Genomic DNA, 6,583 nt, shown 5'->3' with positions numbered 1-6,583 from the left:
TTTGGTTTCTAATGACTGATTAGCTTAGATTGATTATTACAGACTATAAAACATATATTTGGCATCATTAAGGATCTATTTATGCAACTTTCAATTCTATTCTGTTATTAACATTTAGCATTTGAAGCAAAAACCTTTTAATGCCATTTTCTGGATAATACAAGTGTAGGAGAGTGTAAAAATCTCACCTCTGACATCAAGGCTAATTGTGTCCTGGGTGTCTTCGATGCCATACAAGACCTCACAGCGGTAAGTGCCTGCATCACTGGCACGCAGCTTGACCATAGTTAGTGAAGCGTCGCCAACATCTTCAGGATGACTGGGCACTGATACTCGGTTCCTGTAACTCTTACCTATCTTGATCACCCCATTTTGTGCCACCAGCACAACAGACTCTGTATTTCTTTGTATCTTGGTCCATTTGATCCTTAACAGATCCCGGCCATAAGTGATTGATCCATTTGGACCAATGAGTGGTGCAGATGTTGGGATTGTTGAAAAATAACAAGGAAGATTCACTTTCCCTGACAGGGATCCAGTTATCGGTTTGAGTATTGATATCGCATGGGAAGCTAAAAGGCAAAAAAAATAACAATAATCATTCATTTTAGCATATTTTTAAGGCATTTTTCTCATACACTTTTAGCTGGTTATGGCAGACACTACGTAGTGCCTGAGTCATTTCAGTAGATGGGGTGTGGCAACTACACCCCACCTAATAAAAAAAAAAGGACTGTGACTTGAAAGTAGCTTTTGGAAAGTTTAACCTCAACCTGACATCGATGGGTGTGGGGAAGACATTTAAGGCTGTTGAATGTACAGTATGTTTGTATGATGTCAGACACAACAGCTTAGAGGAGGGAGCATTATTGCATCACCTCTGAACATGTCAAGCTTTCATCAACAGCAACTGCATGTTCACAAAAGACAGAAAAGCTCAAATGTGTTTTTCCTACTTAAGCTTTAAACCAAGGGATGGATATTTGACTGAGTTCAGCATTACAAAAACAATGTTACAACCAGTTAATAGTCACACAGCTTGAACATAAAACAAAATCACTTTATTTACTGAATTCCCATTTTTAAACTTAATGGTAAAATTACACCAATTTAGAAAGAATAGCAATAACAAAATGAATGGCAATAATTTCTCACAGGAAAAAAAACCATCTCTTTTTCTCTCTTTTGGAAAAGGGTTGCAAGCATTCACAGAAAAAAAGGTGGAAAATTCTCAGGACACAGCGATGGGACAGCCCCAAAGGCATGAGCCTATGAGCTTTAACAGAGGGTCTTATTAGGATGTAGGATACAACCAGCTGTTCAGCTTCCATGCTTGGAGTGGTGTTTAATTAAAAGGTGTCCATTCAGAGACAAAAAGAGAAGGGGCCAATAGAGGCATGGAGGCAATGTTAACATCTGTACTTATGCCATCTCTATTGCTAAGTCTTGGAAGAGACACAGGACCAATTCGTTTTCTACAATTTTAAGAAAAACTGACACCCTTTATGTTTTGGGACTCTAAATGTACAAGTTTGTCATTCTAGAAAAGAGGAGAGATAGCAAATAGAAATGAACAGGAAAAAAGGGGAGGGACTCAGGGAGGCAGACTGAGGAGGAGCAGAGGAGAGGTTTAAAGAAGGAGGAGATGGATGAAACCATTCAAACCTTACCTGTTGCTGCAGCAGCTTCACTGAGATAATACAACCACAGGATATGCCTTATATTTAGAATCATCTGTTAGGGACAGAGACAATAAAAAGCTCTATTAGGACAGTTTTCATTTTATTTACTTTGTGGTTTGCAACTATTTAAGTGATTGTTTAATTACAATTTGTCATCCAATTGAACTAATTTCTGTATTTGTTTTAAACACATAAGGGCAAAAATCTGACGTTTTCGGGGAACTTGTGGGTGGCAGAATTGAGGGGTAATACATCCTGTGAGGTCAAACTTTGAAGTTTGTGGTGACAGGATGACAGGAGCTGTGAACCCCTTCTCCCGCCAGCACCCCCTGTATAAACAAAGGTGGTGGGTCCCAGTGGACGCTGGAACTGGGGGAGCTCTTGTGCAGCAACTAAAGATTTTCACCTGAAATACTGGATACCACTTAAGATTAAGATCTTATTCAACCTCATCAGTGGATCTGACAGCAAAGCCTTGAAGGGAATGCAACTGTGGCAATGGATGAAGTTTCATAGTTGTTTTGAAAATGATTAAACCACGTGCAAATGCATTTTTTTTAACTGAAAGTCAATGTAAAAACCAAAACAAAGTAGAAAAACTCGGTGCGCTTTCTTCAGAATTACACGTTTTGGCCAATTGATTTTTGGAGCACCTGATCATCTTCAAGAAGCAGAGGAGCTTTTCTGCAACTGGCAAAGTGATTCCTTTCAAAATCTTCAAAAACAACTTTTTATGCTCATTACAAAAAATAAACAACCATATGCTCGTAACATATCAATTTTGCATTGACATATATTACCATTCTAAATTAACATTGCAAGCGCGGGTTATCTGAGGACAACCCGCACTGAATGTAATTTGTAAATCGCTAAAAACCTGTCTTTCACCGGATGGGTCCATTTTTATTTAGTTGAGGTAGCCTATTGAAACCACGAAACATCTAAAAGGTTAGAAAATTACTATAGATAACTATAACTATAAATTAAAAAATATGTTTATAATAATTATTAAGGGGAAACAAACTTACGTTTACTTGCGTTTTATTCCATCAAGAATGACAATATGTAAGTAAGTCCTTAAACTGAATGAGTCCTCGTGCGTAAAGTTCGTGCGTAAACAGTGCCCGGATAAGTCCGCTTCAAACTGACTCAACAGCTTCCCTCCTCTCATGCGGGATGCTCCGCGTGCGCGCTGGCTCTCACTCCGGGATGATCCTGGCTGTGGATGAAGGGACAGAGTCCGAACTGTTGGAAAGGAACAAGTGAAGTTTGCTTCACCCCCACACTGCTATCTCGTCAGAGAGGAGGGGCTGGTCTTGAAAAAAAGTGAATGAGACACCTTTGTAGAGTGGGAGTGGGCCGGGGTTGGGGGGGGGGGGGGGGGGCTTTATTTCATCACAAGGATCTAGTATTAAATCTTCTTCCAGTTGAACTTGTCCGCCCCACAAGGAATGAGTGCATCCCCACTTTGCATCAGAAAATAACAAATTTGTTTTCAAATGGAACAAAAATTCACACTTTAGTTGAGTGTGTCTTACAATAAATGGCCTCAGCAAAAGATGCCACATTGATGCCATATGGAGGGAGAGACCATCAGACCATATCCAAGGTTGAGCAATGGAAACAGGGTGGTGCAGGCATTTGTCTGAGTGTGCTTGACTCACAAAATATTGTGCTTTCCAACACTACATTTTGTCAAAATTCTGAGGGAGTTTCACTGTTCGTCCCAATGAGGACACAGCTACCAAAACGACATTGTTTATCATGAGTCATAGAACTTCTTAGAGAGATTTGGCTTTTTCATGAGTCCCTTGGTTTTTTTTCTCATCTTATTGAAAGTAAGTTTGGGAGCAGCACGATCTGAGTGGATAAAAGTGGTGGTTGACTGGAAACTCTGTGCTTAACTTTTCCACAGGGGGGAGAGGCTGGATCACAGTTTATCAGCTCTTCACTTACAATCAGCAGAGTGGTCACTGCATGAGGAAAGTTCAGCAGAGTGAATAAGTTTGTGTGGGCATGGAATAGACCCAGACACCATAGTGTCCCAGATAGTATGTTATATTAAAACTTCTCATAAATCCCCAAATAACAAACGAATCAGTGTAAATAAATAAAAATTGGCTAGTCATTACCCTGTGACCTGAAGAAAGAATCTGTATTAAGTTAATTTAATAGCATATATAATACATTTTAAATATCTTTTCAGACAGTCAATCACACACTTCTCTGTAAAAAAATAAATCTGTACTTTGCTTATTTTTTATCGAAAAACAAGTTGTTGGTTTTTTTTTTTTAATGCCTGACTAAAAGGAGTGATAATCAGGATAAGACCTGAAAGTCCACTAGATGCTTGTGTTGCTCCAACTAACCAGGAAAAAAAACAACCTGTTCCTTTACATCACTTGTGTGAAACTCGAGGCCCGGGGGCCAAATGTGGCCCGCCATGGTTTTTTATGTGGCCCGCGAGAGCATAAAAGTTTTTAATTTCTTAAAATAACATTTTTCTTAAGTTGATTACATATTATTTATGTGCAGCTGCTGTTGTAATTATTCAATATTTGCAGGTCTTATGTGTGTATGCAGACAAATTGTCATCAAACCATCAGTTGGATGCAAGGCTGTGTGCAGCCTTTTTTTGTAAAATGTTCCACATGTAATACGTGTTCTTTGCAGCTCAGTTTTATGTTATTTTTCTTTATTCACTTGGACAGTTTGATCCTTCATTAAACGATTTATGTGGGTTTTAATAAGCGGTCAAAATTTAAAAGGATTATGCTAAAGTAACAAGCAAACATGTTTTCTGTGCAACTTTAATTGTCACTTTAAAAAGTTATAATAAAAAATAATGAGTTTTTTAACATTAAGGAGTAGTTATGTTTATTTTGCATTACATTTAGTGACATGTATAAGTTATATCTGGCCCTTTGCGGACAGCCACTATGCTGATTTGGCCCTCGGTGAAAATGAGTTTGACACCCCTGCTTTACATTAAAGAAATGTCTGACTGGCTTGCAATACACATTGAATAAGCTATCTTCTCTTGTCCCTCTCATGTCCAAGAAGTAGCTACCCCCACGATGCATCTCTACCTTACGAGGCTTGACTGGTCTAGACAGCCAGATTCTGAAAGAAAAAGGAAGTTAAGGGAAGCAGCATTTGAGACCGTAAAGGAAGGCTGGAGGCAGCAACCTGTCAATTTCTGTTGATTTTGTACTTCACATCCCCAACCTGACAATTTTACACTGACAATATTGAACTGGGAGAAGAGACAAAATCAGAAAATGACACTAAACGTATATTTAACTTTTTAAAGAGGGCACTTTCTCACTGCAAACACAAACGCACGACGACAGAGATGGACGACTTGACGACACAAGAGGCTCAAGGGCAAACATTTTACAGGTTTTCAAACTACTCAAAGGAAGCAGCCTAACTAAGACCAACTCACAGGCATCATTTCAGTAGCTGTTCATTTTCCAGCTCAATCAACGTCAAGTTGAAAGCTTGATGTGAATTAGTGTTCTGTAAAACATTTATACTGTATCTGAAACCCTGTTGCCTCCAACCATCTATAACTCACTAAGCCATAGAGCCAGTCAGAGCGTTTGATCCCGGTGATCCGCTGTGCGGGCCTCAAAATGACCCAAGTATCACATGACCTATAAAGACAGTCTGCCTCCGGCCCCATGCCATCGCAAAAAAACATGAAAGTGTGTTAAACTTCTCCAAGTTTAAGAGGATTGTCTTCAAAAACTCAAACGGTCATTTTAAAAAACCTCATATGTCCAGTTTAATTGTGCTCTGTTGATTAGATACAGGTCAGGCTGCTCCGATTAGAGCCAATAAAAAATGTGCTTGACATCATGTTTGCTCATACATAAATACACAAAAATATCCACCTGGCACACAACAAAACTGCACAACCGCCGTTGCTAGGAGAAAGATAAATGAATAAACTATTGTTTTGAACAAGTTGCTGAAATGAAATGTAGACAGAAAGCCCAAACCTGTGACAGACAGTGAAACAACACAGCTTGCTGTGGATTTCTTGTAGTGTGTGTGTTTGTCAGTGAACCTCCAGTTTGGAGGCAGACATGTGGGAAAATGGAGTTGGAATGGACAGACGTGAACCTTGATCTTTTGGAGTCAAGTGAGGAGGTCCAGACCAGAACAGCCGATCCCTAAAACAACACAGAAGTTGGTTTAGTCAAGTGCCTTCTGGACTTCAAAAAATACCATACATCTTCAGAGAGAACGATAAATGTGGGGTTTTTTCACGCACATTGAAAATGTTATTTCATTGATCTAGTTTTAATTGCTTCGCTTTCTCTAAACCTTGAGAAATATATATAGATTTTAATGTTTTACTTCATAATTGAATTTAAATGCCATCATTTTTCTGCTTAAAAGGAAATGGCTTAGATAAAATACAGCAAAAGAAAGACAAATTTGTATTTTTACTGAGTAAACGGATTCTAACATAAGAAATAAAATGGTGATTGTAATATTTTTTTTTTATAAAGATCATGAATCTTTCATTAAACTACAAACTTTACAAACAGTAATGAAAGAAAGAACTGATAAAACTGGGAGCTGCTATGATGAGGCATCCTCATCCACTTTCTGTTACCCAGCAGGAAAACTTTTGTCACATAATAAACGCAAACGTCCTTCCACTGGTAGATGTAACCTTCTGTCTACTGCTTGTAGCTTTCACTGTAAATGACTGATCAGACTTAGCTCTTAATTATTCATTCCAAACATTTATTTCTGTAATTTTCCTTGAACTGGTCTGTGCACTCCAAATGTTGTAAAATGAGCTATCATAAAATAGGGGTATATATAATTTTTATATATAATTTTTTTTGTGAAAATCATGTAAGTGAATAAAAAAAGTGAAA

This window comes from Oryzias latipes, chromosome 9 (genome assembly GCF_002234675.1).
Source record: "Oryzias latipes chromosome 9, ASM223467v1".
NCBI classification, from domain to species: Eukaryota; Metazoa; Chordata; class Actinopteri; order Beloniformes; family Adrianichthyidae; genus Oryzias; species Oryzias latipes.
Note: the sequence above shows the minus strand (reverse complement) of the source record.